At 49.0% G+C, this 20,716-nt stretch overlaps 1 protein-coding gene across 1 annotated transcript in view; it reads right to left on the bottom strand.

Moving 5' to 3' along the window:
• The window catches only part of PPARD (peroxisome proliferator activated receptor delta), a 76,446-nt gene extending 60,971 nt beyond the window's left edge, over nucleotides 1-15,475 (bottom strand). Inside the window, exons 1-2 of the mRNA XM_079932864.1 lie at nucleotides 15,344-15,475; nucleotides 11,645-11,729 (exon numbers count right to left, since the gene is read on the bottom strand). The gene's annotated coding sequence lies outside the window, so the exon portion shown is untranslated. The remainder of the gene's footprint in view (nucleotides 1-11,644; nucleotides 11,730-15,343) is intronic.
• Nucleotides 15,476-20,716: the final 5,241 nt, after the last annotated feature.

Below are 20,716 nucleotides of genomic sequence, written 5' to 3' on the forward strand. Positions count from 1 at the left end.
CTGTATTTTCCAACTGTCTATAATGAATAACTATTATTTATACAATTAAAACATTTTAAAATAAATTAAAAATCACACACAGGGAAATTCTTGTGCTCAAGCGCCAGATCCACATCCCAGAAAAGAGAGTTTCCCAGGTCTCCACAATCCTGACACAGGGCCCCTGCGCCTACAGCTGGGCGGAGGAGAGGCCCTAACCACCCCCAGAGCCCAGGCAAGGCCCCCACTGAGATGTCCCTTATGCTTACCTCTTCTGATTCCCAATACCTTCTCTGCACCCCAACCCCTGCCTCCAGTGAGGAAGTGGGAGCAGAAATAAATACAGCTCTCCAAAAATAACGCAGGGATGACAAGGTACAAGAAAGGAGAAAAAAGTAATGCCACTGCTGGTTTCAGCCCAGTAAGTCCTGCTGGTCTAGGTAGGGCCTGTCTGAACAGGACAGGTGCCAAGAGCCCCGACTTTCCTACTGCCTCTGCTCACAGCCTGAGGATGCCTACTTGCACCCATTCGTACATGCCTGGAAAGCCCAGGCTAAGGGGACATGAGCAGGGAGAGCACAGTCACTGAGTTGAGAAGAACAAGGGCTCCGAAGGGCTCAACCCCAGCTCCATCATTTGTCAGTTGTGTGACTTGAGCAAACTGTTCAACTCTGATCCTATACCTCCTCATTCAATACCCACATCTTGCAGGCTGGTGTGAGGGCAAGTGAGCTCCTCCATGGGGTAACGCCTGGCCCAAGGGAGAATCTGAATAAAGGCAATTTCCCTTCCCCCCTTCTCTCCATATGTGCACACCTGGGCCATCTTCTCTTTCTCCTCTCCCTTCACCAGGCTGGAAGCGGGCTGATTAATCACTTGGAGCAGTGATTGTTTTCTGCTTCTACAAGTTCCTCTCACCCTACATGCCTGGCCCACCAGTTGGCTGGTTATTTCTTACGGTTCTAGGGGGTTTGCTCACTGCCTTGGAGCAGATCCAGGGAGCCACTAAGCACAGTCATGCTCAGGGCCTCCTCTGCCCGCTGACCTGGAATGAGGCTCTGCAGGAGGTCCCAAAGCCTGCCAACACTTTGCTTCTGCCCAGTGGCCAACAAGAGACTCCGCTGTGCTTGAAAGCAGGGAGTGTTCTCTGAAGCCAACGTTAGTCTGGCCAGTCAGGCAGGTACTTTGGAAGCTGGAAGAACTGGATTCGGCTAGCCACCCCTTTGTGGGGAGGCCCTGCTATATGGCGATCAAAGAAGCGGGCTTCACTCACCTGGGTTCAAATCTTAGCTCTGTCACGTATTAGCTGTGCAGCTTCAGGCAACTTTCCTAACCAGTCTGAGCCTTAGCATTCTCATCTGTGGAAGGGGTACTATGATTCCTACCTCTCAGGGTGTGTGGATTAAACAGTGATGCATGTAAAGTGATTAGCACAGTGCATTCAACACATGAGAGCCATATTCTACTCAGCTACTGGTGTCTACTGACTTCTGCTGGGGAATGGAAAGGGGATTAGATACAGGTGAGCCCAGCTCCTGAAGAAGCCACAGTCCAATGTCGGAAGCTAGCATGCAGGCAGTAACTCCACCATAATATACCATGGCAGGTGCCAAGCCAGAGAGAAGTGTGAGAAGGGAGCCTTACTAGACCCCCAGTGGAGGAAGCACGGAGAAGGAGGCAATTGAGAAAAACTGCCAAAGCCAAAAATCTCAGTTGTCTCCACTGAGCCTCAACCAAAGGGAGGGGCAACAACTGGGGAAGGGGTCCTAGAGGGAACACATCAGCTTTCTGACTGCTCCCCATGAAACAACTTCCCAGACCGCTCTGGGGTAGGCTAGTGCCAGGGCCACTCTGTGGGAAGAGGGTCACTTAGGCTGGCCATCTAGCCACCCTTCCATCCAACAAGCGCTTGGTGAGCCTCTCTGCGTAAGGTACTTGCCCCTCAAGGAGCCAGTTTCTAGGGAGAACTTTGATGGTGGCTAATGAACACCCCTCAGGACTGAGGACGTGACCGTGAAAGGCAGGCTGCTACCCTGTGACTCAGCAAGGTCTCTGACTCATAGAGAACATAGGATGGATGGACTGGTTCTTTCTCAAGACGGAAGCAGGAAGCAGAAAGGAAGGCAAGGTTCAGGCTTCAGTCCGCAGAGAGGAAGCAGCACATGGGCAGAAGCCCTGGGAGAGCTGGAACCAGCTCGTGAGAGGTACTCCGTGGTTATCTACATGGTGCCAGGCTGGAGATAGAAAAGTGAGTCCAAAACACAGGGTCCTGGTAGTGCAGAGGACGAGGCCACCCTAGGCTTGCCGGGGACAGAGGCAGGCCTGGGCCTGAGTGCAGACATGCTACCTGGATCAGGGAATGGGCTAGAAAACAGACAAAATATTTTTCTAAAAGGTGACACACTGCAAGGATTATGAAAGGCAAACTGTAAGTAGGTGCTGTAAATACACTGGGGTGTTAAGAGGCCAAAAAGAAGTCACAGGAATCACACTATAATAGAATATAAGCAGGGCTAGATTAATACAGTGTTGATTGGATGCAGTCTGCAGTTTGGGGATTTATTTACCTAGTGATTTTCACTTGGGAGATCGAAATTATTATTGGTCCTTTTGTTTATTACCAAAGATTTTTCATGTTTTCAATGACAATCTATTTGGTGCCGTTATTTAAAACAAGCTCTGGACAGAGTCACCTAGGACAAACTATAAAATCGGAGACACAGGCATGGAGGATTTAATCCATGGAGACAATCTGTACCTGGCCCCTAGATGACAGTGAAGCTGACGAAGTGTCATTTTGGAAGCTTGCCAGAGCACCTGAACTGTCATGGGGTCACTATCCAGGGAGAGTGACTTTTCAAGCTGGACTTACTTGACCTTTTGGAATCTGTTTCTTAGAAATCCCAGCCACACTGTGAGGACCTAGAAGAGGAAGAGTCCTGAGGTTTGGAATGGCCACTCCCAGGAACGAGAGAATCAGTGGCTCAGGGACGTGGGGGGGGGTTATGAATGCTGGGAGCCTAGGTGATGGCCATAAACGTGCAGGGGCACCGGTTCACGTGCTCCTCCTTTCTCGGGCAGCCCCCAGGCACCTGGCTGAGTGTAGGGATGAAGCCAGGCTGTCGTGCTGCTCCGGGCAGGGAAGGGCAGGGAGACGAGGGGGCTGTTAAGAAAGCATTCTAGGTGGCCAACGGTGGGCTCCACACTGGGTAGACGGTGGGTGGGGGGCGGGGGCAGCCTTGAGGCCTTGAGATCCTCATGGGGCTGAGGAGGAGGGGGAGGGAAGTGAGGACCCCCAGAAACCACCCCAGAGCTGTCTTTCTAGGCACACAGCTCCATACCTGCACTGACAGTGGAACTGCTTTTATTATCAGAAAAAGGAGGGTGCTTTTTTTCCCCTCTTCTAATGTTTTAAGTTGCCTATGTTTATCTGCTGATACCCCATAGGTACCATGTGATAAACATTCTACAGAAAGGAACTGATGAACACAAACATAAAGGCAGAAAGGTGGTGAGAGGAGGGAGGGAAGGAGGGAGAGGGGAAGGAAGGAAGGAAGAAAGGAAGCAAGGGAGGGAGGGAAGAAGGAAGGATGGGCCATGTAGAGAGATTTTACAGTATTTCAGGGTCAATGGCGATCTGGCCCCCAATCGTGTTTCTGACCTCATCTCCCATTCTCTTCCTCCCTCACTGCTCCAGCCACCTGACTTCCTGACTCTTCCTCCAACCCACCAGCCATGTTCCTGCCTCAGGGCCTTTGCACTTGCTTTCCCTCTGCCTCTTAAGATTCTTCCCACACGTGGCTCACTCTCCTCTTTCAGCTCAAATATAACCTTCTCAGCTAGGCCTTCCTCAAGCCCTCTATTTAAAGCTGCCACTGGACTTCCCTGGTGGCACAGTGGTTAAGAACCCGCCTGCCAATGTAGGGGACACGGGTTCAAGCCCGGGTCCAGGAAGATGCCACGAGCCGCGGAGCAACTAAGCCTGTGCGCCACAACTACTGAAGCCCGCATGCCTAGAGCCTGTGAGCCACAACCAGAGAAGCCACCGCAATGAGAAGTCCGCGCACCGCAACGAAGCGCAGCCCCCATTCACCACAACTAGAGAAAGCCTGCGCGCAGCAATGAAGACCCAACACGGCCAAAAGTAAATAACTAAGTAAAAATTTTTATAAATAAATAAAACTGCCACGACCTCTTTCCTACTTTATTTTTCCATACAGCATTTCTCACCATCTGACATGCTATTTACTTAATTCTGGCTCCCTCCCCCTTCCCCAGCACAACTACCATGAGAGCAGGAGATCTGTTTATCTGCTTTGTTCATTCCTACATCCCTAGTGCCTAGAACAGAGCCTAGCATGTAGGAGGTACCCAATAAATACCCACTGAATGAATGGAAGGAAGGAGAGTGGAGAGAAAGATGGAGTCAGATTTAAGCTAATCCTGGATCCTCAACAATCTGAAAGAAACTATTACCATCTGAGTGAAGGTGTGGGGGAGCTCCAAAAGCAAGGAGCAGATGCTATCTGAGGCCTTCTCTTTTGCTCCCAAGAACTCCCCAAAAGGTTCCCCCAGAGAGCATATTGTCTTAAATATTAGTTTGAAGAAAGTCTGGACCTAGAATCTCCAACTGCCATGAAAAGGATGCTCTAAGACTACCTTAAAATAAGAACAAGGATCAGCCAAGTCACCCCCTGTGCTTGGAGACGGATGACCCCTGTAGTAGTTTCCTGTTGCCACTGTAACAAATTACCACAAACTTAGTGGCTTAAAACAAAACACTTATCCTCTTAGAATTCTGAAGGTCAAAAATCCAAAATTAGTTTCACTGGACCAAAATCAAGGTATTGGCAGGGCCGCACTTCCTCCAGAGGTTCTAGGGGAGCACTTGTATCCTTGCCTTTTCCAGCGTACAGAGCTGCATTCCTTGCATTCCTTGGCCTCTTCCCCCATCTTCAGAGCCAGCAGACCTTGCTGCAGTAGCCACTCTGCCTTCTTCTGTATCAGATCTCCCTTTGCCTCCCTCTTCAAAGGACAATTGTGATTGCACTTAGGGCCCACTAGGATAATCCAGGATAATCTCCCCACCTCAAGTTCCTTAACTTAGTTGCATCTGCAAAGTCCATTTTGCCATACAAGGCAGCATCCACAGGGTCCAGGGATTATGGCCTGGATATCTTTGGGGGCCACTACCCAGTCCACCACCACGAAAGACAGGCACCAAGAGTTTGGGAGAAACACAGTTCAGACCTCTGGTCCATTGGAAAGAAGAGTCAGATCGGGAGTCTCGGCAAGGTCCTGGGCCAGAGTCTTTCTTTAGCTGTAACTAGGGAGTGGGGAGTTATTTTCGTGCAACTGAGCATTTTGGTCCTTGGAGGGCCTCCTTAGAAGAGAAGGGTAGTTTTCTCTTCTCCAACCTGATGTCCCCAATGGACCACTCAGAAATTCATCCCAGGATGCACATGCTGAGGGTCAAGGGGAACCCAGCAGGATCTCTGGACTGTCCTGAAGGCTTTTAAGGAGGGGAAGCTGCAAAGAAATGGTGTGGGTCAGACGAACAAGCTCGGGTTCAGGGATGGCAGGTAAGCTTTTTCCCATGAGACCTGCCTGGGGTGGAGGGTTCTGAGAACCCATCTGGGTTGCGTGCTTGTTTGGAAAAAGGAATGATCAGTGATCTCTGGGTTCTGGCAAGTTCAAGGACAGCCTGTTTATCAGGCGAGTGGGCCTGCAGACGACTGTGCCTGCAGGGCAGCCTGCCTGGCTCCTGCTGCCACCGGGAGAGCAAAGCTGGCTTGTACTTCCATTAGAGCGATGACCAAGAAACTCCACGCCGCTGAGGTCACAATTCTTGGATGAGGGAAGTGCCAAAAGCAGTGACGAGGATCAAAGAGTTACAGCAGATCACAAATGAAAGAAATGAAAATCTGTTTTTAGGTACCTATCAATATAATAATATAGAAATGAACTTAAACATGAGGTCGTTTCCCCATAACACCTGGGAGCCTCTCCCTTCAGGACCCTCCCCATGGGAGAACTCTTTCGAAGCTGAGTGGCTATGAGCTGTGGATAATTCAGTAATGGTCTCGGGAGAGCTGCAGAGATGACGCCAAGGCCCGGGAGAAGTCAGGCTTTGCAGATGGGGCTTGAAAGAAAAAGAAGGGCAACGCACTGCCTGGAACCCCAGGAACTGTCGAGCAGCAGATGAAGACTCCCGTGCTTAGGCTGGGCTTCCAGTGCCATGGCCCGGTGTCAACCAGGGAGGGAACCAGTGCAGGAAGGCACTTCCTGAGCTCAGCACCCCCAGAGCCTCGGCTCCATGAAACCAGCACTTACCGAGGTGCCTAGATCTCTAAGTCATGACCCCACTCACTGAGCGCTAAGAGTCACACCCAGGTCTGCCCAACACCAACGCAGCTCCTGTGCTTCCCCAGGCATCTTTTCAGACAGAGAAGAGTCACAGAGACAAGGCAGGAGGACGAGGTGCTTAAACCTGGCAGCCAGGGCCCCGGGAACCGCAGAAGCAGCCAGCCCCACGCTAAGGCTGGAGACCCGCGGAGAGCAGAGGCTTTGTTGGGTCTCAAGCGGCTCCTCCAGCCTCATCCTCCATCACTCTTTTTGCTGTTTTCCCCCTCGATCCCCTTCTTTCCTCCTCTTTATCCCTCTCCCCACCATCCTTTCATTTGTCCCCCTCTTTCTTCTCACTCTTCTCCTCACTTCCTCATGGTCTATGATACTGAAACTGAAGTGTTTTTGAAACACTGCCAGTGGTGTTACAAGAAGCTTTATTTTTCCTACTTTTTATTTGATAAATTATGATTGACTTTTTAATGTGTCTTGACAATAAAACCTAAATTTAGTTGCCTTTTAATTTTTGTGAGCCCTTTTATTTTTGTGAGCCCTCTGGTGTATCAGCATCCCTAAATAACGCGTGTGTGCGTGCGTGTGTGTGTTACTCCACCCATGCTCTGGGTACTTAATCAGTATGGCTGACAGTTCAAAATCAATTAATTTTAACAGCAACCAGAGGAACTCAGATTATATACGAGGAAGAATTTCCTCATACTTAGACTACTGCAGTAATCTCCTACCTAACCTCCCTACCTTCATTCTTTCTCCATTTAATCCACCTTTTTGCACTATTAACATAATCACTCCTTGCTCTAAAACCATCAACGGCTACCCACTGCCCAAGGAACACAGAGTATAAATTCCCTCACCTGGCATTAAATGGCTTCTATCAACCTACTAGGAATTTCCTAACAGTGGTTTCTAGGAATGGAAATTGTGAGAAAACACTTTTCTCCTGGAAGTATTCATATACAGGCCAGGTTACCTCACGTAAGGGATGCTAAAAAGAAGTAGTAGCTGGTCTCCAAGGAGGCCTCTCTCCCTCCCAGTGAACCATGCCTCTTGTTGTTCATACCCTTATGTAGCCCTCTCCTGAATCTGAGCCGGTCCTATGACCAAGAAAACACAAAGTGACATTGTGTGACTTCCAAGATTAGGCCATAAGAAACCTTGCTATTTATGCCTGGATCTCTCAATACACTCACTCTTGGGATATTTCTGCTCAGAACAGCTGCCATGCTGTGAAAGGCACAAGGCACATGGAGAGGCCACATGTAGGGTACCCTAGTCAACAGCCAGCATCAGTGCCAGCCATGTGAGGGAGCCAGTGTGGACAACCAGCCCAGCTGAGCCTTCAGATGACTCCTGCCCTGGCCTCTACTTGACTACAGCAACATGAAAGACCCCAAGTGAGAACTGCCCAGCTGAGCCCAGTCAACCCACAGAATCATTAAAAATAATAAAGTGCCAATTCCACTTAAGAATGTCCTAGGGGCTTCCCTGGTGGCGCAGTGGTTGAGAGTCCGCCTGCTGATGCAGGGGACATGGGTTCGTGCCCTGGTCCGGGAAGATCCCACATGCCGCGGAGCGGCTGGGCCCGTGAGCCATGGCCGCTGAGCCTGTGTGTCTGGAGCCTGTGCTCCGCAACAGGAGAGGCCACAGCAGTGAGAGGCCCGCGTACAGAAGAAAAAAAAAAAACAAAGGATGTCCTAGATGAGCCAATAAAAACTAACTTTATTAAATCATGACCCTTGAATACATGTCTTTTATTTTTATTTTATTTATTTATTTTTTGCAGGCCACGCCACACAGCATGTGGGATCTTAGTTTTCCAACCAGGGATTAAACCTGTGCCCCCTGCAGTGGAAGCCCAGAGTCTTAACCACTGGACCACCAAGGAAGTCCCCGGAGTACATGTCTTTTAAATATCCTATGTAACAAAACAAACAGGAGTTCCATGATTGTTTCAAGAAAAAGCAATTGTGCAATTGTTTGAGTTGCAAGCTAAACTAGCCATTTTTTTCATGAAACACCTTTTTTACTTGAAAGAAAAGAATAATAGACAAATTAATTATGATTATTTATATTGGGTATTTGACAAACTTTCTCTTGGAAATGAATGAAGTGAGACTGTCACTTCAAGAAAAGAAACTGACAGTATGTTACAAACAATAAAAAGCAAGCTTTCAAGAGAAAATTCAAATTATGGAAAACTTGTATCCACCGTTGTGAGCTTCACAGCTTCCCAGTACTTGAAGGCTTTTCTGATGAGAGCAGTGGTCTTAGTATGATTTACTGACATTGTAAAATGAAGCATGTCAACATTTAGATCTATATAACTCAGTAAACCAATTATTTCCCAATGACCAATTCAAAGTAAAAGATCCATTCAAAGTGCCAGATGGGCCAATGGATTATAATGTCACAAAGTATGAAAAGTTTGTTGATAAGATTTCAGAGTCCACATTCCAACTAACCTTTAAGAAACTACCACTCATCCAGTTTTGGTATAGTAACAAAGAAAAATATCCACAATTATCTGCAAAAGCTACTAAAATATCCCTCTCCTTCTCAATTACATATCTGTGTGCAGCCAGATTTTCTTCATATCCTTCAGCTAAAACAATGTACTTAAAGAGACTGAACACAGGGTTTCCCTGGTGGTGCAGTGGTTGAGAGTCCGCCTGCCGATGCAGGGGACACGGGTTCGTGCCCCAGTCTGGGAAGATCCCACATGCCGCGGAGCGGCTGGGCCCGTGAGCCATGGCCGCTGAGCCTGCGCGTCCGGAGCCTGTGCTCCGCAACGGGAGAGGCCACGACAGTGAGAGGCCCATGTACCGCAAAAAAAAAAAAAAAAAAAAAAAAAAAAGAGACTGAACACAGAAACAGTTATGAGAATCCAGTTCTCTTCTATTAAACCAGACATTAGCAAAAATGTAAAACAATGTCACTCCTCTCAACATTTTTGTTTTGGAAAATAGCTATTTTTCATTAAAAATGTCATTTATGATAAATGTAATGGATTTATTATTATATCAAATGAATTCATAAATTTGTAATTTTTAAAACTGCCTCAGTTTTAATTTCTAATACAGTAAACAAAAGTTCTTGAGGTCCTTAACAATTTTTTTGTTTAATAGTTTTTTTAAACAAATTTTTTTATTTTTGGCTGCGTTGGGTCTTCGTTGCTGCGTGCGGGCTTTCTCTACTTGCGGTGAGCGGGGGTTACTCTTTGTTGCGGTGAGCGGGCTTCTCATTGCAGTGGCTTCTCTTGTTGCAGAACATGGGCTTTAGGCGTGCGGGCTCAGTAGTTGTGGCTCTCGGGCTCTAGAGCACAGGCTCAGTAGTTGTGGCACACCCGCTTTGCTGCTCCGTGGCATGTGGCATCTTCCCGGACCAGGGCTTGAACCCGTGTCCCCTGCATTGGCAGGCGGATGCTTAACCACTGTGCCTCCAGGGAAGCCCCCTTAACAGTTTTTAAGAGCATAAAGTTGACTTCAAAATAAACGGGCTTTCTTTCAAGGTGGCCAATCTGACACCCAGTTTCTTCAGGAACAAAGCCAATCCTCAGGGATGACTTGCTCCTATAAATGAGTATCCTTGTACAGCACCATGCTTTTAGTACCCACTGAGTCTCTAATGTCTAAAAAATATTTCTGTGCATATATCTTCTCTCACCAACTAGGTTTCACTCACTTGGGCCATGGGGACAGCCAAGGACTACGTCTGAAACCATCTGTCACAGCACCTGGCCCACAAAAGTGCCTCAGATGGGAAAGACTAAGATGACAACACCAGTTTTTTGAGATTAACACTGAAAAAATCTGATAAAGCTACAGCCTCATCTTTGCCAGTGGAAACTAAGAAAGAAAACTTCTAGCTGGGGCTGGGAGCTCAAAGCTAAGGGATGGACAGGACAACCGACCCTGGACATGGACAACAGGTGCCACTGTGGCTAGCTGCTGCTCAAACAAACGACAAAGCGAATCGAGTCCATGCAGCAGCTCTCCCTACTCAGGGAGAACTTCTCTCTCGTCTCCTCTCAGAGAACCTCAGAAGCCTCCCAAACCCTCCTTCTTCCGCCTTCACATTTCCTTCAGAGGAAAGAACTTGGTATGGGTTTCAGAACAGGAGGGGCCCCCGCCTCAGGCCTTCCTGCAAGATCCACAAACAACCCGACCCCTGCAGACTGACAGACACATGGGCTCAGCACCCTGTTTGGCAACAGGAAAACTCACGGGGTGTTAAAGGCAGAGAAAGGGAAGTGAAGCCCATAAACAGCTAGTAGAACCACTGAGCTTCAGAGACTAAAACAAATCAGAGAGGAGCCCCACGTTTCCCCTGGCCCCCAGCAGGGACCCCACCATGGCCTGGCTTCCCAGATAGTTGGGACAACGAACATCAAATTCCCTGGAGCTCCCCTTCCGAGAGTTTACAAAACCTGCCAGGCATCCTGAGAGCAAACAGGGAAACAGCAATGCAAAGCACAGAGCATTGTTCTGACTCTCGTGAGGACCCGATATCCCAGCAGAGATGGAAGAAACAATTCCGTGTATCATGCCCAGCACTCTCTCATACATGCCACCAAACTACAGACCCATGAGACAGGGACAGAATCTGGTTTTTCACTGTCATCATTTTCCAAGTGCCTAGTAATGTACCTGGCACATAGCAGGCACCCCAAAACATTTGTTATTTAAATGAAAGAAAAAGATGGACACTATCTTTGTGGCCTGGCACCCAAATAATATGGGCAGAGAAGAAAGTCTGTACATTTCTTTCTTTATTTTTTATTTTTTTTTATTTTGCGGTACGCGGGCCTCTCACTGCTGTGGCCTCTCCTGCTGCGGAGCACAGGCTCCGGACGCGCAGGCTCAGCGGCCATGGCTCACAGGCCCAGCCACTCCGCGGCATGTGGGATCTTCCCGGACCGGGGCACGAACCTGTGTCCCCTGCATCGGCAGGCGGACTCTCAACCACTGCGCCACCAGGGAAGCCCCTGTACATTTATTCATTCAACAAATACTTAGCATCTCCTCTGTGCCAGACACTGTCCTAGACACAACAGGACACAAAATAAGTCCCCGCCCTTGTGGAGTCTATGTTTCAGTGGGTGTAAAGGTGAAAATCTTAATGCTCCTCAAAAAAAACCACATAAGCCATAGAATCAATAATTATTTAATAAGTTCCCACTATGTGCAAGTATCAGATGCAGTGACAGGCTCCTGGGATCTGGGACTCAGCACTAGTGAAACCATTTCATCTGAAATGTGTCCGTCAGTTGTCAGAGGCCCCTGGGTAAGGAAAATGGGATTACCTCTTTGGTGCATCTGTCCTCATCTGTCGGTGAACAGAAGCCACTGCGTGAGTACCACGTGCATACCCCAAAACACCATGCAACGCTGCGGGATAGAAAGAAAGCCAACATCTTTAGCTGAGAGGCACCAGGGGTCAGAAAAGCAGCTCTGATACATTATAATTAAACATCAGGGCTCAGAGAGTGCTCCTAAGGCAAGCTGGCTCCTCCTCTGTCCCTCACCCCCGCTCCCCCCACCGCCCCAGATGTTGTGATTCTGAGCCTGAGTCAGCAAATATTTCCCAACCCTGGAAGTAGTCTGCTTACTTCCAAGTAAGCAGACACCGGCTTTGCTGATTCTATCAGCATGGGGCAGGAAGAGCTGGCAAGGTGAAGAAGAAGCCGGAGCCCAACACCCCCCCACAGGTGGCAGCTCCTAAATGCAGACGCCCTGAGTCATGCTTGATTCTTTGACCAAAGCCCAGTAGAGACGGCACTGGAGTCACACCCTAATCACCAGCCTCTGAGCTGTGAAGGCCAAGAACCATATGCCAAGGAAGAAGACCCACATATCTGAAACCTGATACAAGGGGCCATTTCCTCCCTGCCAGGCTCAAGCAAGTGCCTAGCTCTCCTGACACCACAGAACTCAGCTGCAAGTGGCTCCTCGCTCTGGATCCAAAGGCACAGAGGAGGGCCTGTAGTTTAGCTTCCCAGTCCGCAGGTAACACCCTAAGAGGTGGGCCTCTGTATTTGGTGACAGACTACAGCTGAAGCCTTTAGAAGCGACAGGGCCAGCCCCTCCGGAGAGAAGCTGCGCCATCCCAGGACATGCCAGGAGCCATGGGCCCTGAGGACAGCTTGCACAACAGCCAGGACATCTGCATTCTAACCAAGGAAGAGGCCTACCAGCTTCCCAGGCCAGTGCCCGACAATGGCTGTCCTCTCACCAGGCCCTGGGGGATGGGGTCTGAGGGACCACAGGTGAGGCTGGAAGGCTGAGTGAGGGCAATTCTTCCTGAGTGGGTGGAGGCACACACCAAAGGAGGAGGAAAGCAAGGAGAAAGGCAGCCAAACAAACGAGCGGTTCGTTAAACTAAGGACTTAATGGGCTACACCATCTGTAGGATAATGTCAGGGGCCTGTCTGCCCACCCCTTTGAAAAAGAGAGGCAGGCTGACCCAAGCTCTGCCAGCATCACCGAATGGGCACTTGGTAATTGATGATCATGACTACCCACATGGAAGATGACGCGGTGGACAAACTGCAAGAAGCTATCTGGCCAGAGCTTCTGGTGAACAAGCTGCTCTCCAAGGCCTGGGCCTGACATCCTCTCAAGCCCTTCTCACCTGCTGCCTCAGTAGAGAGCGCTATCAATGGGTAAGCAGACAGAGGAGTAGCAAACGGCTCCAAAGAGTCAGGTAAAGTCCTGGGGAGCCACAGGCTGGACTAAATCACCACCAAATACACAACCCCAACTTCATCAGAATGACCCATTAAAGCCCCAAAGGGATGTTTTCCATTGGAACAAGGAACCCCTTTTGGTCCAGTCTGCCCTATTCCCCCCACCGCCCAAGTGCTGCTTGGGAGAGGACTCAAAGGGTTAGTGGAGAGGGCACTGGCTCAGCCATCCACGACCCTACTCCTTTCACAGAAAAGGGTCTGTGCACAAGAGGGTTCCAAAACTGTAAAGTCTGGTCTGGTTGTTTCAGTTGGCTCTCCACCACAGTTCCTGAAGGCTGCCAATTCTGTCCAATTCTGGCTCAAAGACAGAGAGCACGATCCTCAAAAGAGGAGACCTAGAAACCTGGAGCCCGGTGAAACAACAGGCCTTCATTTCTGAACTGAGAGTGGGTCACGCTTTCAGAATCCTCCAAAATCAGATTGGGCAGAAATATAGGATATGTTATTTCCTGAAGATCTCTCTAGGGGACCAACGCCAAATAAAGGAGCTCAAATTGAACGCATCTGTAAAGAACTTTCAGTCTGGCAAGAAGGTTAAAGATCCAGAAGCACCGTGAAGGTGGTGGGTTCTCTAGCCACAAAGAGGATGATCTCTGTGACTGGAAGCAACTCAAGTTCCTGACACCATCTTCCTAATGCAGCCCCACAACCTGTCCAGGCAGATACTGACTGGCTACGCCTGGGCAAAGGGAACAGGACTTCAGTGTCAGCCTCTCTCTCTTAGAGCCACAGGAAATGAAGCTCCCAAGGAAAACAGAGGGAGAAGAACCTTCAAGAGAACCTGCTCAGTTATCGACATCAGAAGCCCCAGACACATTCAGAGATGCGTGAGGGAAAAATCAGCAGGTGGTTCGAGTCACCAATAACTAAAAGGGACAGCTACCTGCCAGCCCCAGGGCTATCAGGCTGGCAATCTATTTAAAAACTCAAACAGGAAAAAAAATGTTCTGGAGCCAGTACGGAGGAAAAGGTTGAGGACCACAGGCATTCTCTGGGGCATAGATTCTGGAGACTTCTCTTAGCTCTCTGAGATAGGGCATAGGGTAGAGGGTGGGAATCAGGGCAGAGATAGGCTGAGGTATCATGGTTTAAAGGTGTACAGTATATCCAGAGTGTAAAGCCACAAAGCCCTGTTTCCTGGAAGGGGAAAAGAGTTGGATGAGGCCTCCAGCTATCCCTGGCATACACCCAATTCAGCGGCTGATCTCTCCTCAAAGGTTCCTGGAAGTCAACAGACCCATAAAGGGGAAGTACGAAAGCTGAGATTGGAAGAATGGTCTACAAATTGGACATTATCCCTGATGCAACACCCCAGTAAATTCTCCCACACAAACATTACCTGCTATTTACCTCAGACATTCAGCGCCTTACTTCAATCAGGGGCTGAACACCCACACGCCCACTCCACAGGTATCTCAACTGCGGGTCATGGGAAAGCAAAGTAGTGTCTGCAGCTAATGCTTCTCCCAGAAGCAGAGGCAAGGAACTGGGAAGGAAGGGGAGGTGGATGATAGGAATGCAGAGGGCATGGCTGATTGGAAAGAAATCAGAGAGTGGGGCAAAAACAGGGCTTCTGGGGGGAACCTGGGTAGGAGGGGCTTAGGTAGACAGGGATTGCAGGCACGGGCTGAAAAAGCCCGGTAACACCGCGAGGAAGATGGGGGGGCGTGATACTGAGAGGGGCCAGGCAACGCGGGAAGGAGAGAACAGGGATGGGAAAAGAGAGAGAAGACACAGGTCAAGGTTGGGAGGACGAAGACAGGAGACAAGGATAACGAGGGGGACAGAGAAGATCTCCAAGGAGACCCTGGGTAGAGAGGGCAATGAATTTGAGGACACCAGAGAAGATATGAAAGAAGAGATCAGAGACAAGGGTGGGTAGTGGGAGAGGACCTAGAGCCTGGGATGGGGCTCTCAGAACACAGAAGTGGGAGGAGACGGAGACACGAGGCCCAAAAGGGGGCACAGAGTCTGGGGGTTGGGGGGAGGCCTGTGGTTCGGGCTCAAATATTGATAGGCGTCCAAAGGCTGGGGGAGCAGGAGAAGCGGGGCGGGGTGCCAGGAGAGCAACGGACGACCGCGACCCGCCCGGGCCAGAGCGACAGGAAGCGGCAGCCGCTCCGTCAGCCGACCCCTGCGACTCTCCCCACTCCACTCCCCGCCGGGCCTTCCGCCCCAGCCGCGTTGCCCGCCTCAGCCCGGGCCCGCTGCTTCCCTTCGCTGCTTGCCTACCCGCTTCCCCGGACCCGGACTGACCTGTTCTGGCTGCCCTCCGCGCCACCGCCGCCGTCCCGCAGGCTCCGTAGGATCCTTCGGCTCCTGCCAAAACTTTTCCCATTAATCCCCAGATCCGCGGCGGCCGCGGCGGCCGCGGCGTCACACGCTGCGCCTCCTGGCCCCGCCCCACAAGAGTGACGTCACCGCGCAGCTCCTCCCCTCCCCTCTCCACGCCCCCTTCCGCCCCGGTCGCGGCCAATCACCGCGCCTCCTAGAGTCGCCCCTGATTCTGCCACTCCGCCCACCAGCACGCTGACCCGGGCCCGCCTGCAGCGTCCTCTGGTGCGGGACGAGGGCGCAGCAGCTCAAGGAGAAGCTGGGGAGGAAGCTCCAGGGCCAGTAAAGCAAGTCTGGCAAGTATCACAAAAGAGAATTTAAGGCTGGAAGGGAACTTAGAGATCATCTCGTACAGTCTCCTCAAACTTCCAGTGAAGACACTGTCCCAGAAAAGGTGCGTGACTTGCAGTGAGAAGCAATGCTGAGGTTAGAACCTGGATATCCAAATTCCACTGGAAAAGACTGTGCTCCCTGTAATTTTCACAAAAGGGCCTTGCTCCCTCAAGAGGCTTCTGCAACTAGAAATTTATGGTTCTGGATTTCTTACCTATCTTCCTATTTATCTAATACACTTGCCCACCTAAATGGGGAGCACCCTCCTTACTGTTGTAGAAAATTCTGTTCTCGCTTCTTAACCCAGGTCTTTAGGACCTGGAGGAGACGTGTTATTCCAACCTTCAGATATACCATAAAAAGGTACCCAGCAGCTGGAGGGCAGTATGGGAGAAGAAGATGGGTTTGCCATCTGGCAATGAACAAAACTTGATCAATGGGTATTGGTGTATGATCAATGGGTAACTTCCTCCTTTCCATCATCTTTAAAATAAAGATTACCTCTCCCCCTCTCCTACACTCCTAGATATCTGGATAGTAGAACTACGAGTGCTTTTTTTTTTCTTTCTGCTTCTTTTTTTTCTACTTTTTGAAATGAATGTGCAGTACTTTTTTTTTTTTTGCTGCAGCATGTGGGGATCTTAATTCCCCTACCAGGGACCATAACCCCTGCAGTGGCAGAGTCCTAACCACTGGACCGACAGGGAATTCCCGGCGCAGTACTTTTGTAATTCAGATGTCAACCTCCTTGCCTTTGAGATGGAAGAAAAAATGGGTTGTGGAAGCCAAAGCCATCCCTAAGATTTCTGCGAATTTCTCAGGGATTTATATTCTCCTAAATCTCTCTGCCTCCAGGCTCCAGCTTCTGCCAGGCTGTCGCAGTCACACAGTTCAGAAATGTAGAGATGAAACTCAGCCCTTCCTGAGGACTGCCCACACTTCTTCCCACACAAAACATTCATGGGTATAGATGTTATGATGCTCTGGGCCCTGGGGAAGGGTCACGTGATGCATTGCAAACAGTTTAAACTCACACAGCTGACATTTTTTTAAAGTCCTTTCTGCACTGGCGGCGTTGAGGTTTTCTGACTGGCTGTTCACTCCTTAGAGCCTGGTCTTTTCCCAAATTACTACCTCTCCTCCCTGCCCCACCATTCTCTCCTCTATCCCATTCTCTCCAGAGAGAAAACAAATCCTTCCCGCTTTCCAGGCACATCTCTTCATTGCTAGAGTTCCTGCCAACACTCATGCCCTAGAGATTTCACTTTCTCCTCCCTAAAAGTCTCATTTCCCCTAATAAAGACAGCTCCTTCCCTAAAAGAAATTCTGGGAGCACTGTTAAAATACTACATTTTTCAGCTCATTTCATTTTCATATTAAACGGATATATAAAAATATGTACATATATTTTATTTTATTTTTATTTTTGCGGTACGCGGGCCTCTCACTTCTGTGGCCTCTCCCATTGCGGAGCACAGGCTCTGGACGCGCAGGCTCAGTGGCCATGGCTCACGGGCCTAGCCGCTCCGCGGCATGTGGGATCTTCCTGGACCAGGGCACGAGCCCATGTCCCCTGCATCGGCAGCCGGACTCCCAACCACTGCGCCACCAGGGAAGTCCTATACATATATTTTAAACTTAAATCAGTTAGTTTCTATTACTTGAATCTAAAACAGACTAACACAGCTTCCCCAAATCTTCATTTTGACTAGATTTGCCCACAGGCACAGCTCACAGTGGGAAAAGTTGGTCCCTGCCAAGCCTCTGCAACCCTTTTCAGACCAGCCAGAGAGCTCAGCTACCAAAACCTGCTCGGATGCCCAATTACAGTGTAACTGAACAATAACTTACAGTGTAGAATAAGGCTAGACCAGCTTTGAATTAGATCCGGTCTCCTCCACAGCCATTTCAAGCTCCAGCCAGCAGGTGGAGGCCTCCTTAGCCTCCTGAGAACGGCCTCTTCAGCGTTCCTCTTCCTCACCCTCTCACCTACAGCAGGGGCCAGAGAGGCAACTTTCAGCTGGCACCTCTTTGGCCTGGATAGACACTGGTCTTGAGGAAGAGGCGCCTTGCATATCCTGGCAACAGTTTGCAACAAACCACTTGCATTCCAGCCAGTTGCCCAACCTCCCCAACCCTCACGGGTGACCTGGGGCCACAGTGGCTGTATTTTCCACATGGCCCCCAGAGCTTATAGGGATCTATGAAGGTATCAGAGACTGGATACACTCTCCTTCGTCCAGGATGTTTGTAAGGACAAAGGAGTTCTTTTATAACCCTGGAATTAAAAGACTGCAGGGCTTCCCTGGTGGTGTAGTGGTTGAGAGTCCACCTGCCGATGCAGGGGACGCGGGTTTGTGTCCCGATCCGGGAAGATCCCACATGCCGTGGAGCGGCTGGGCCCATGAGCCATGGCCACTGAGCCTGCGCGTCCGGAGCCTGTGCTCCGCAACAGGAGAGGCCACAGCAGTGACAGGCCCGCGTACCGCAAAAAAAAAAAAAAAAAAAAAGATGGCAAAATATCTTCTTCTGCACCCGATAATGTCCCACCAGACCGACAGCTTCTCATGCCAGTCCTGATGTGGATTCAGGGTGAGCTTCCTTTCACTGTCACACCGCAACCAGCAATACCTCCTGTGTCCCATCATAGAATGTTAAAAAGCCTGGAATGGACCCCATTTACAGATGAGGAAACCAAGACTTAGGAATTGGCTTGCCACCTCAAGTTTAAACACTACCTGGCTTCCAAGAATGTCTCTAATCAGGCCTCATTCTACCTCATAGTTAGTAGTCCTCAAAATTTTTGCCCCGCTACCCCTAAAAGAATATATAAGAACTAATGCAGCTCCTTGTACATTTTTAAGGTGACATCTAATATATTTCATATTAGTTTAAAACTTAGTAGTTGCAGAGTATGGATGTAATTTCTACTATTTTATAAACATTAATATTTTAATATAAAACTACTATATTACCCTTTTAAATGTATTGACTAAGACTCAGAACCCATAGAGATTTGATGTTCACCATCATCCATCTTAAAAATACATGAACAGGGCTTCCCTGGTGGCGCAGTGGTTAAGAATCCACCTGCCAATGCAGGGGACATGGGTGTGAGCCCTGGTCCGGGAAGATCCCACGTGCCGCGGAGCAGCTAAGCCCGAGCACCACAACTACTGAGCCTGCGTGCTGCAACTACTGAAGCCCACATGCCTAGAGCCTGTGCTCCGCAACAAGAGAAGACACCGCAATGAGAAGCCCACGCACCGCAACAAACACTAGCCCCTGCTCGCCGCAGCTAGAGAAACCCCACGGACAGCAACGAAGACCCAGTGCAGCCAAAGATAAATAAATAAAAATAAATAAATAAATGTATTTAAAAAATACATGAACAAATAGATAAACCTACTGTATAGCACAGGGAACTATATTCAATATCTTGTAATAACCTATAATGGAAAATAATCTGAAAAAGAATATATATAACTGAATCACTTTGCTGTACACCTGAAAGTAATACAACATTGTAAATTAATTATACTTCATTTTTTTAAAAATTTTTATTTATTTTTGGCTGCGTTGGGTCTTCGTTGCTGCGCGCGGACTTTCTCTAGTTGCGGTGAGCGGGGGCTACTCTTCCTTGCGGTGTGTGGGCTTCTCATTGCGGTGCCTTCTCTTGTCACGGAGCATGGGCTCTAGGCACGTGGGCGCTCACGGGCTCTAGAGCACAGGCTGAGTAGTTGTGGTGCACGGGCTTAGTTGCTCCGCGGCATGTGGGATCTTCCCGGACCAGGGCTCGCACCTGTGACCCTGCATTGGCAGACAGATTCTTAACCACTGAGCCACCAGCGAAGCCCCTCCTTCCAAGTTTTGAAAGCAAAGATTTGGAAACCTGCTGACTTGAAAACGAAAGGAATTTTTTGTCTGACTTTTGAGCCATTCACTTTCTCAGCACCCACAGTCCTACACTAGCATTTCGAATCGTTGCTATGTTTAGTGTTTCAGGAATTTGACCCCTCTGGATTGTCCACTCCTAAAAGATACTGGATGGGTGAGTGGTGAACCTTGCTTGCCACTGCAAGTAGAGGAGGTGGAACTGTGAAGGAAGAAAGCAGCTTTGGTAAAGAGAACACTTGGAAGTTGAGGATCTGTGAATTGATTTTCTTAAAACTCCTCATACCTTAGAGATACCCCACTCCAATTAGAGAACCCTTGATCTTCCCATTCAATATCCAGAATCCAGACTTCTTGTGCCCATAAACGTGCTATGCTTCTTTCTATCAATACTTGCATTGTTCCCATGTTCTCTACTCTCCTTCCTTTTTAATAAGGGAATTCCCTGTCGGTCCAGTGGTTTGGACTCAGTGCTATCCCTGCCAGGGCCCCGAGTTCAATCCCTGGTTGGGGAACTAGGATCCTGCAAGCCGTATGGCCAAAAAAAAAAAAGTCTTTAAGGGCCTATCAAATCCCACCTCACACCTAACACTTGGTTTTTTCTGAATTCCTGCCACACTTAGAATTTGAACCTTACTTTCCATCCCTGAAATATGCATCATGTTATCCTGGCAGCTTCAAGACACTTTAAATAGACTGTAGTGAAGTTCATTGCTATAGAGTTTGGTGTACTTGCAAAAGACATGAATTTTGATACCAGATAACATATAAGCTTCAGGAGGGCAGGGATTCTGTTCATTTTGTTCTGTGCCATATAGCCAGCACCTAGCCCCATACCTGGCTTATAATAAAAGCTTAATAAATAATTTGTTAAATAGGACTTCCCTGGTGGTCCAGTTGTTAAGACTCCCTGCTTCCACTTTGGGCACGGGTTTAATCTCTGGTCAGGGAAATAGGATCCACATACTGTGCAGCCAAAAAAAAAAAAAAAAAATTTGTTGAATAAAGGAATGGTATTGAGTGGGAATCCCAACTGTTTCATCACTTTTAAGCTGAGTGACACCCAGT

The sequence above is a fragment of the Stenella coeruleoalba genome (assembly GCF_951394435.1).
Source record: "Stenella coeruleoalba genome assembly, chromosome: 10".
NCBI classification, from domain to species: Eukaryota; Metazoa; Chordata; class Mammalia; order Artiodactyla; family Delphinidae; genus Stenella; species Stenella coeruleoalba.